The sequence below is a fragment of the Musa acuminata genome, chromosome BXJ1-6, assembly GCF_036884655.1.
Source record: "Musa acuminata AAA Group cultivar baxijiao chromosome BXJ1-6, Cavendish_Baxijiao_AAA, whole genome shotgun sequence".
Lineage (NCBI taxonomy): Eukaryota > Viridiplantae > Streptophyta > Magnoliopsida > Zingiberales > Musaceae > Musa > Musa acuminata.
This window is the reverse complement of record NC_088332.1, coordinates 12,692,811-12,705,880: the sequence shown is the minus strand read 5'-3', so window position 1 is coordinate 12,705,880 and position 13,070 is coordinate 12,692,811.

Here is a 13,070-nt window from a genome sequence, read left to right as displayed (position 1 = left end):
CAAATAACGGATGAAGATAATTCATATCGCACTCCCAACAGTGGATAGAGTGGTATCCCTTACCCGCCTAAGTGGAGATATGTTCCTCCCAACAGCAAATAGAGGAACCATCTAATCATTACGTTTGACGATCCACTAATCTCCGAAGGGAATTATTATACTTGCCCTCGACATGGATATATAAACATTCATGATCATTCATTTACACTTATCTATTCACTCACGGATGCATCAAGAAATCAATATGATTAAATATTATTAGAGACCATACTTGATGTAAATATGCTAGACTATATTCATTGGTGGCACCTCACTATAATAGGCCCACAGCTCCTTTCACAGGTTGCACTTCCAATGTGAACTATTAGCCTAGTTACATCTACTACATGATAACAATCATATCGATACCATAAACTTAAGAAATATAAAAAATCAATAATCATTTTCAAATGATGTCTTCACATAAAACCTCTAAGTTCATCAAATTATAAACGCATGAAACATCAATCTCTCAATAGTCCTCAATCAATCAAAACCCTAATTGGAATAACTCAATTGACTCAAACCAAGCTTAATTAGATTATGACCTAACAAAACCAACCTCAATCCCTTATAAAACTGGTCTGGAATCACCCTACACTTGTCTAATTTAGATTTGATTGATTTCGATTAGGTTAAGTAGGTTGAATTAGTCAAGTTAATCTGGAATCACCCTAAATCGGATTTAACTGATCAAACATATTTGATTTAGTCAATTAACGAGCTTAAATCAATAAAAGACGAGGAAATTGGACTATGTGATATAATGCTAGCACAAACCGAACCAACCCACTTAAGTCTTGGATTGGTCACATGCGCTGCACAAATCATATTTAAATTCACTTAAGCTTAAGAGATCAATATAAATCAAATAATCATTCTAACATCACAAATCAATTATCATTATTTACTAATCATAAAATTTTGAAATTAAAACATCATTATGCATCATAAAATTATAATAATCTCAACATTAAGATTTCAAAACATAAATCAAAGTTAAGTAAAAAAGAAATGATCATACCTCTCTTCGGCTTATCCTTTACTCGATATTATCTCGGGAAGTCCTCTCCTTAATTCTCTCGTTATTAGGCTCGATGAGGAATAAGGGAGGAATAATCCCCTTTATATATAAGAAGACGAGATCTCTCCGAAAGGTAAATGATAATTTAGTTTTATTTTTAATTTATTTTTAATTTACTTTCATACATAAAGAAAAAAAATATAATATTCATTTCTTATAGTTCACACACAAAAATGGAATGTAAACTATTAATTTCCTAAAAATCAAATCATTTATTAAGAAATAAATAAATTAATAATTTAATTAATTAGTAGAGTTATTAACATATCGATATGATTAAGAAAATCAAATTTAATCATTTCCTTAACTATAGTATACAAATATAGAAGTTAATAATAAAGTAATACATCAATTATAGTAATTAATTTATATTAAGGGAGAAATTATCGGTGATTACATTTCTCCCCCACTTAACAGAAATTTGGTCCCCAAATTTGATTAAAAATAACATTAATCAATATAGTTAGCTTTTGAAATACTAAGTCGAAGGACAAAAATAAATTAGCTTGAAAAATATTTTGATTAAATGTGTCGCTCGAAAACTTTTAAGTCAAAAATATATATTTTTTTAACATAAAATATATGATAGATTAATGCAACTTATTGAATAAATTTGGTTTTAGATTACCCATAACAAGTATATCAAATTATATATCTAATAAATCAATAATTTTTAAAGTTTTAAAAATTAATTGATTGTTGATATAAAATATAAGTTAGGTACAATTCAACAAATAAAAGCAATTGAAATGATAAAAATTTATCCAACTATTCAACATATATTATTTTATAATTTTAAATTATTTATATATTTTATGTGTCAAAGAAATAACATTATATTTAATTCTCATTAAACTCGTCATTGCATTAGACAAATAATATCTGATAATTAATTTGACATTAAATCAAAACTCTATTTAAATTAATTACTCATACAATTAAGTTTAAATATCAATACATCATCAAATTTATTCAATTTTAAAGACACATATTTTATTAATATCAATAATAATTTCTAGAAACCATCCTAGCACATGTCAAATCTAATCTCAATTTTAAGAATAATAAATGGTAACAAAAATTATAAAGGTAAATACTTTTTAATTTATATTTTTAAAAGATCATATAAAATTTTGAACTTAAAATTATCAAAACTTTTACATCCGAGAAAATAATTGATACTTAATATAATTTTCAATTAGTAAAACTAGATATGTTAACTATAAATATTCATAACAATGTAAGACAAAACTGTAAAAGATAATTAATCCCTAAAGAATCCATACAGTAATAAATATGTTTTATTAAATTTATCCTATTCATAATTATAGATAAAATAATATTCTAGAACAAAGGGTAAACAAAATAATATGTTAAACTATAATAGAAATTATGTCAAACTTCAATATAATCTACTTTAAATTTATAACAAAATTATATGAATAAATTTTTGATCCCCAACATAAAAATGATATGATCGAAATAATAAATGCTATACAACTTATGCAATAAAATTAATTTATTTATTTTTTATAAAATAAAATAAAAATCTAAATATTTACAATGAACATAAGCATCATATAATATTTCTAGTTAGATTACTAAATTATTAATATTATTTTTTAGTATTGGATATAAATCTAATATGTGTATCTTCACCGATAACTAAGCCAATTAATATTATTTATTTATCATATATATCTTAAAAGGAAAATAATACATTTAATAATTAAATTAATAACCCTTATCTACTTTGCAAAAAAAGGGAGAAGAGGGCAACGACAAAATCATATTCAAAATGTAAAATCTATAAAATCATATTTAAAATGTAAAATCTTATGAGAGTTTATAAGATAAACTAATACAATACTTATTTTAATTTAGAGAAAAAATTAAAATTTTGACCTTTTACTCAATAATCTCATTTCAAATCATTTAACGAGATTCTCTTTTGAGTAACATCTTTAATCAATTATTTTTTTATAAAGAAACTTATATTTGACTCACTAAGATCCTAATATCTTAAATTCATATTTTAGTTGTATTATAATCTAATTCTCAAAATTTAAATTTCAAAAATGAATTGGATAATCTAATATTCCAACCCTATGATCCCATATTCTAATAGGTCCTCAAAATCATTGCTATGATACCATTAAATTTGTCACATCCCAAATTTATAAAAATAAAATAAAATCAGTATTTTATAATCCATAATTTGCATTATAAACTCTCTCTTTTTTTTTATTTTTATTCTTCAACTTAAATCCTTGTCTTTACAATACTAAATATTATATTAACTAGAAAAAAGGATGACATTTTCTTAGTAGGGTCATAAGTCTCTTTCACCAAAGCTTCATATCTATTACAAAGTAATAGATTACACTGAAAATAAATATAAGATAAAAACATAGCACCAACCATACATGCTACTAGGAACCTCAAGAAAAATCATAAAAATAATCTTTAATATTCGTGTAATATAAATAAATATTAATAATTCAATAAGAAATGATAATATATTGATTCATCATAAAACTTATGCATCAGAAAAATAAAAATAATTTCTTACATAATAAATAAATGGAGTCATATCCCTCCCATTAACAGATGGAGGACTCGTCTAACCATCATATTTGACGGTCCACTAATCCTCGAAGGGAATCGTCATACCTACCCTCGGCATAGATATATAAACATTCATGATCATTCATTTATACTCATCTATTCATTCACCGATGCATCAAGAAATCAATATGATTAAATATTATGAGAGACCATACTTGATGTAAATCTACTAGACCATGTTCATTGGTGGCACTACATTGTAATGGGCCCACAACTCCTTTCACTAGTTGCACTTCTAATGTAAACTACTAGTCTAATTACATTTACTACATGAAAACAATCTTATTAATATCATAAACTTCAGAAAAGTAAAAAATCAATAATCATTTTCAAATGATATCTTCAAATAAAATCTTTAAGTTCATCAAATCATAAATGGATGAAACATCAATCTCTCAATAGTCCTCAATCAACCAAAACCCTAATTAGAATAACTCAATTGACTTAAACCAAGCTCAATTCGATTATCACCCAACATAACCAATCTCAAATTATTATAAAACGTGTCTGGAATCACCATAGACTAGTCTAATTTAGATTTGATTGATCTCGATTAGATCAAGTAGGTTTAAATTAGTCTGAAAAGGAGGTGATCCAATCGCACCTTCCAGTACAGCTACCTTGTTATGACTTCACTCCAGTCACTAGCCCCACCTTCGACATCCCCCTCCTTGCGGTTAAGGTAACGACTTCGGGCATGGCCAGCTCCCATAGTGTGACGGGCGATATGTACAAGGCCCGGGAACGAATTCACCGCCGTATGGTAAGAATGAAACTCAAAGAATTGATGGGGCCCACACAAGCGGTGGAGCATGTGGTTTCGTTTCTCTTAATTCATCAACGTCACTAAACACAATATATCAAATCAAATAACAATTAAGTAAATTAATGAGTTCAAACCAATAAAGGATGAGTCACATGTGTTGCACATGCTTCCAAGTAATATGTTAAGTTGAGATACAACGGGCTAGATAGAGGAGCGACGATGTGTCTAATGCTAATTGTATAGTTGGGCAAGCTTAACTTCATGGACTAGGCTAAGCCTCACTTATAAATTGGACTGAGCCTTACCACTGAATTAGGTCATGCTTGGCTTGCGAGTTGGTCATACCTAGACACATGAGTTGGAGTCATATCTGACTACATGGATTGGGTCGTACATAACCACACGAGCTAGCACATGCTTGTCCACATGGACTAATTTATATATGGTCACACGGAGTAGATCATACCTAGTCACATGAGTTAAGTCATACTTGTTGAATCTCGGATTTTGATGATGAAACCAATTGATAAGTGTTTATGATTTAATCTGCATTTTGAGTGATGTAGGATGCTTCGATCGGGGAGAGACAATTAAAGTAGGAATAATCATGTTGGGCCGGAGAAACATGTTAGAAGATTGGACGTCGGGCCGGAGGATTGGTCAACGTATCGATAGAAGGCTTCGGGCCATGGATTTGGGCATCGGGCCAAGAAGAGCGGATATTGCACCAAAAATATCGGAGTTGTGGAGTTAATTGACCGATTGGGTAATAGACCACAAGAGAGGACGATGCGTCGAAGAATCGAACGAAGCGTTAGGGACCAATGACATGTCGTACAACATGATTAATGCTTAGTATTAATTGTTTAGATCGAAGTGTGTTTTACATGTACAGAATTAACTACGATAGCAAGGCATGAAGCAAAATGAAGTCTTAGAGTTAAGGATGCGATTTCATTGGGAGTTCGAGAGTTCGTTGGAAGTCCGGACGTTCGTCGAAAGTTCTGTTGAAACCAGTCGAGAAGTCTCGAAGTTTGCTAGAGAAGCTTGTCAAAACTCTCCAAGAAGATCGTCGTGAAGTCCAGGAGCTTGTCGGGAGTCCATCGGAACATTGCTGAGAGATCGTCGGAAGTTCGCCGGAAGATTGTCGGAAGCTCGTCGGAAGAAACCGGACTTATCTTGCTTAGATTATGTCTTAGGAATCGTAGTTAGCACATAATTAGAGTTGGAATTGAGAGATAAGCCCATCAACTCTGTTAGGGGCCAACTAGGCTCAAAGTTGGGTTGGTTTGGGCCGGATTCAAGGCCCAACCAAGGTGCTGAAAACCTGGTTGGTGGTGGCACCGCTTGGGGAACAACACCCCAAGAAATCTGGGCGATGGTACCGTCGGCAGCAATGCTGCCAGCGGTGGTACCACCCCTGTTCGGTGATGATACCGCCCCTGTTCGACGATGGTACCGCCTAGCCATAGATTATCTTGGGCGGTACTACCGCCAGTACCTAGGAAACTTGGGATGAGACTTTTTTAAGCTCCAAGTTTGAATCAACTTGAAGCCTATAAATACTCATCTCATCCCTGGTTAACATACACAAGCACAGAGAGTTTTAAAGTGAGAAAATGCTGTAGAAATCACTTGAGAAATCCCTCCTCTCAAGTAATATAAATAAATATTCATGTAATATAAATAAATATTAATAATTCAATAAGAAATGATAATATATTGATTCATCATAAAACTTATGCATTATAAAAAGATAATAATTTCTTACATAATAAACAAAATCATGCATCAACCATATGCAATACATGCATGATAACTAGATAACAAAGGTGTACATGACATCCGATGGTGCACTCTCTCAATAACGGATAGAGAGACATAGGCCACGGGATAGATTCCTCCAAATAACGGATGAAGATAATTCATATCGCACTCCCAACAGTGGATAGAGTGGTATCCCTTACCCGCCTAAGTGGAGATATGTTCCTCCCAACAGCAAATAGAGGAACCATCTAATCATTACGTTTGACGATCCACTAATCTCCGAAGGGAATTATTATACTTGCCCTCGACATGGATATATAAACATTCATGATCATTCATTTACACTTATCTATTCACTCACGGATGCATCAAGAAATCAATATGATTAAATATTATTAGAGACCATACTTGATGTAAATATGCTAGACTATATTCATTGGTGGCACCTCACTATAATAGGCCCACAGCTCCTTTCACAGGTTGCACTTCCAATGTGAACTATTAGCCTAGTTACATCTACTACATGATAACAATCATATCGATACCATAAACTTAAGAAATATAAAAAATCAATAATCATTTTCAAATGATGTCTTCACATAAAACCTCTAAGTTCATCAAATTATAAACGCATGAAACATCAATCTCTCAATAGTCCTCAATCAATCAAAACCCTAATTGGAATAACTCAATTGACTCAAACCAAGCTTAATTAGATTATGACCTAACAAAACCAACCTCAATCCCTTATAAAACTGGTCTGGAATCACCCTACACTTGTCTAATTTAGATTTGATTGATTTCGATTAGGTTAAGTAGGTTGAATTAGTCAAGTTAATCTGGAATCACCCTAAATCGGATTTAACTGATCAAACATATTTGATTTAGTCAATTAACGAGCTTAAATCAATAAAAGACGAGGAAATTGGACTATGTGATATAATGCTAGCACAAACCGAACCAACCCACTTAAGTCTTGGATTGGTCACATGCGCTGCACAAATCATATTTAAATTCACTTAAGCTTAAGAGATCAATATAAATCAAATAATCATTCTAACATCACAAATCAATTATCATTATTTACTAATCATAAAATTTTGAAATTAAAACATCATTATGCATCATAAAATTATAATAATCTCAACATTAAGATTTCAAAACATAAATCAAAGTTAAGTAAAAAAGAAATGATCATACCTCTCTTCGGCTTATCCTTTACTCGATATTATCTCGGGAAGTCCTCTCCTTAATTCTCTCGTTATTAGGCTCGATGAGGAATAAGGGAGGAATAATCCCCTTTATATATAAGAAGACGAGATCTCTCCGAAAGGTAAATGATAATTTAGTTTTATTTTTAATTTATTTTTAATTTACTTTCATACATAAAGAAAAAAAATATAATATTCATTTCTTATAGTTCACACACAAAAATGGAATGTAAACTATTAATTTCCTAAAAATCAAATCATTTATTAAGAAATAAATAAATTAATAATTTAATTAATTAGTAGAGTTATTAACATATCGATATGATTAAGAAAATCAAATTTAATCATTTCCTTAACTATAGTATACAAATATAGAAGTTAATAATAAAGTAATACATCAATTATAGTAATTAATTTATATTAAGGGAGAAATTATCGGTGATTACATTTCTCCCCCACTTAACAGAAATTTGGTCCCCAAATTTGATTAAAAATAACATTAATCAATATAGTTAGCTTTTGAAATACTAAGTCGAAGGACAAAAATAAATTAGCTTGAAAAATATTTTGATTAAATGTGTCGCTCGAAAACTTTTAAGTCAAAAATATATATTTTTTTAACATAAAATATATGATAGATTAATGCAACTTATTGAATAAATTTGGTTTTAGATTACCCATAACAAGTATATCAAATTATATATCTAATAAATCAATAATTTTTAAAGTTTTAAAAATTAATTGATTGTTGATATAAAATATAAGTTAGGTACAATTCAACAAATAAAAGCAATTGAAATGATAAAAATTTATCCAACTATTCAACATATATTATTTTATAATTTTAAATTATTTATATATTTTATGTGTCAAAGAAATAACATTATATTTAATTCTCATTAAACTCGTCATTGCATTAGACAAATAATATCTGATAATTAATTTGACATTAAATCAAAACTCTATTTAAATTAATTACTCATACAATTAAGTTTAAATATCAATACATCATCAAATTTATTCAATTTTAAAGACACATATTTTATTAATATCAATAATAATTTCTAGAAACCATCCTAGCACATGTCAAATCTAATCTCAATTTTAAGAATAATAAATGGTAACAAAAATTATAAAGGTAAATACTTTTTAATTTATATTTTTAAAAGATCATATAAAATTTTGAACTTAAAATTATCAAAACTTTTACATCCGAGAAAATAATTGATACTTAATATAATTTTCAATTAGTAAAACTAGATATGTTAACTATAAATATTCATAACAATGTAAGACAAAACTGTAAAAGATAATTAATCCCTAAAGAATCCATACAGTAATAAATATGTTTTATTAAATTTATCCTATTCATAATTATAGATAAAATAATATTCTAGAACAAAGGGTAAACAAAATAATATGTTAAACTATAATAGAAATTATGTCAAACTTCAATATAATCTACTTTAAATTTATAACAAAATTATATGAATAAATTTTTGATCCCCAACATAAAAATGATATGATCGAAATAATAAATGCTATACAACTTATGCAATAAAATTAATTTATTTATTTTTTATAAAATAAAATAAAAATCTAAATATTTACAATGAACATAAGCATCATATAATATTTCTAGTTAGATTACTAAATTATTAATATTATTTTTTAGTATTGGATATAAATCTAATATGTGTATCTTCACCGATAACTAAGCCAATTAATATTATTTATTTATCATATATATCTTAAAAGGAAAATAATACATTTAATAATTAAATTAATAACCCTTATCTACTTTGCAAAAAAAGGGAGAAGAGGGCAACGACAAAATCATATTCAAAATGTAAAATCTATAAAATCATATTTAAAATGTAAAATCTTATGAGAGTTTATAAGATAAACTAATACAATACTTATTTTAATTTAGAGAAAAAATTAAAATTTTGACCTTTTACTCAATAATCTCATTTCAAATCATTTAACGAGATTCTCTTTTGAGTAACATCTTTAATCAATTATTTTTTTATAAAGAAACTTATATTTGACTCACTAAGATCCTAATATCTTAAATTCATATTTTAGTTGTATTATAATCTAATTCTCAAAATTTAAATTTCAAAAATGAATTGGATAATCTAATATTCCAACCCTATGATCCCATATTCTAATAGGTCCTCAAAATCATTGCTATGATACCATTAAATTTGTCACATCCCAAATTTATAAAAATAAAATAAAATCAGTATTTTATAATCCATAATTTGCATTATAAACTCTCTCTTTTTTTTTATTTTTATTCTTCAACTTAAATCCTTGTCTTTACAATACTAAATATTATATTAACTAGAAAAAAGGATGACATTTTCTTAGTAGGGTCATAAGTCTCTTTCACCAAAGCTTCATATCTATTACAAAGTAATAGATTACACTGAAAATAAATATAAGATAAAAACATAGCACCAACCATACATGCTACTAGGAACCTCAAGAAAAATCATAAAAATAATCTTTAATATTCGTGTAATATAAATAAATATTAATAATTCAATAAGAAATGATAATATATTGATTCATCATAAAACTTATGCATCAGAAAAATAAAAATAATTTCTTACATAATAAATAAATGGAGTCATATCCCTCCCATTAACAGATGGAGGACTCGTCTAACCATCATATTTGACGGTCCACTAATCCTCGAAGGGAATCGTCATACCTACCCTCGGCATAGATATATAAACATTCATGATCATTCATTTATACTCATCTATTCATTCACCGATGCATCAAGAAATCAATATGATTAAATATTATGAGAGACCATACTTGATGTAAATCTACTAGACCATGTTCATTGGTGGCACTACATTGTAATGGGCCCACAACTCCTTTCACTAGTTGCACTTCTAATGTAAACTACTAGTCTAATTACATTTACTACATGAAAACAATCTTATTAATATCATAAACTTCAGAAAAGTAAAAAATCAATAATCATTTTCAAATGATATCTTCAAATAAAATCTTTAAGTTCATCAAATCATAAATGGATGAAACATCAATCTCTCAATAGTCCTCAATCAACCAAAACCCTAATTAGAATAACTCAATTGACTTAAACCAAGCTCAATTCGATTATCACCCAACATAACCAATCTCAAATTATTATAAAACGTGTCTGGAATCACCATAGACTAGTCTAATTTAGATTTGATTGATCTCGATTAGATCAAGTAGGTTTAAATTAGTCTGAAAAGGAGGTGATCCAATCGCACCTTCCAGTACAGCTACCTTGTTATGACTTCACTCCAGTCACTAGCCCCACCTTCGACATCCCCCTCCTTGCGGTTAAGGTAACGACTTCGGGCATGGCCAGCTCCCATAGTGTGACGGGCGATATGTACAAGGCCCGGGAACGAATTCACCGCCGTATGGTAAGAATGAAACTCAAAGAATTGATGGGGCCCACACAAGCGGTGGAGCATGTGGTTTCGTTTCTCTTAATTCATCAACGTCACTAAACACAATATATCAAATCAAATAACAATTAAGTAAATTAATGAGTTCAAACCAATAAAGGATGAGTCACATGTGTTGCACATGCTTCCAAGTAATATGTTAAGTTGAGATACAACGGGCTAGATAGAGGAGCGACGATGTGTCTAATGCTAATTGTATAGTTGGGCAAGCTTAACTTCATGGACTAGGCTAAGCCTCACTTATAAATTGGACTGAGCCTTACCACTGAATTAGGTCATGCTTGGCTTGCGAGTTGGTCATACCTAGACACATGAGTTGGAGTCATATCTGACTACATGGATTGGGTCGTACATAACCACACGAGCTAGCACATGCTTGTCCACATGGACTAATTTATATATGGTCACACGGAGTAGATCATACCTAGTCACATGAGTTAAGTCATACTTGTTGAATCTCGGATTTTGATGATGAAACCAATTGATAAGTGTTTATGATTTAATCTGCATTTTGAGTGATGTAGGATGCTTCGATCGGGGAGAGACAATTAAAGTAGGAATAATCATGTTGGGCCGGAGAAACATGTTAGAAGATTGGACGTCGGGCCGGAGGATTGGTCAACGTATCGATAGAAGGCTTCGGGCCATGGATTTGGGCATCGGGCCAAGAAGAGCGGATATTGCACCAAAAATATCGGAGTTGTGGAGTTAATTGGCCGATTGGGTAATAGACCACAAGAGAGGACGATGCGTCGAAGAATCGAACGAAGCGTTAGGGACCAATGACATGTCGTACAACATGATTAATGCTTAGTATTAATTGTTTAGATCGAAGTGTGTTTTACATGTACAGAATTAACTACGATAGCAAGGCATGAAGCAAAATGAAGTCTTAGAGTTAAGGATGCGATTTCATTGGGAGTTCGAGAGTTCGTTGGAAGTCCGGACGTTCGTCGAAAGTTCTGTTGAAACCAGTCGAGAAGTCTCGAAGTTTGCTAGAGAAGCTTGTCAAAACTCTCCAAGAAGATCGTCGTGAAGTCCAGGAGCTTGTCGGGAGTCCATCGGAACATTGCTGAGAGATCGTCGGAAGTTCGCCGGAAGATTGTCGGAAGCTCGTCGGAAGAAACCGGACTTATCTTGCTTAGATTATGTCTTAGGAATCGTAGTTAGCACATAATTAGAGTTGGAATTGAGAGATAAGCCCATCAACTCTGTTAGGGGCCAACTAGGCTCAAAGTTGGGTTGGTTTGGGCCGGATTCAAGGCCCAACCAAGGTGCTGAAAACCTGGTTGGTGGTGGCACCGCTTGGGGAACAACACCCCAAGAAATCTGGGCGATGGTACCGTCGGCAGCAATGCTGCCAGCGGTGGTACCACCCCTGTTCGGTGATGATACCGCCCCTGTTCGACGATGGTACCGCCTAGCCATAGATTATCTTGGGCGGTACTACCGCCAGTACCTAGGAAACTTGGGATGAGACTTTTTTAAGCTCCAAGTTTGAATCAACTTGAAGCCTATAAATACTCATCTCATCCCTGGTTAACATACACAAGCACAGAGAGTTTTAAAGTGAGAAAATGCTGTAGAAATCACTTGAGAAATCCCTCCTCTCAAGTAATATAAATAAATATTCATGTAATATAAATAAATATTAATAATTCAATAAGAAATGATAATATATTGATTCATCATAAAACTTATGCATTATAAAAAGATAATAATTTCTTACATAATAAACAAAATCATGCATCAACCATATGCAATACATGCATGATAACTAGATAACAAAGGTGTACATGACATCCGATGGTGCACTCTCTCAATAACGGATAGAGAGACATAGGCCACGGGATAGATTCCTCCAAATAACGGATGAAGATAATTCATATCGCACTCCCAACAGTGGATAGAGTGGTATCCCTTACCCGCCTAAGTGGAGATATGTTCCTCCCAACAGCAAATAGAGGAACCATCTAATCATTACGTTTGACGATCCACTAATCTCCGAAGGGAATTATTATACTTGCCCTCGACATGGATATATAAACATTCATGATCATTCATTTACACTTATCTATTCACTCACGGAT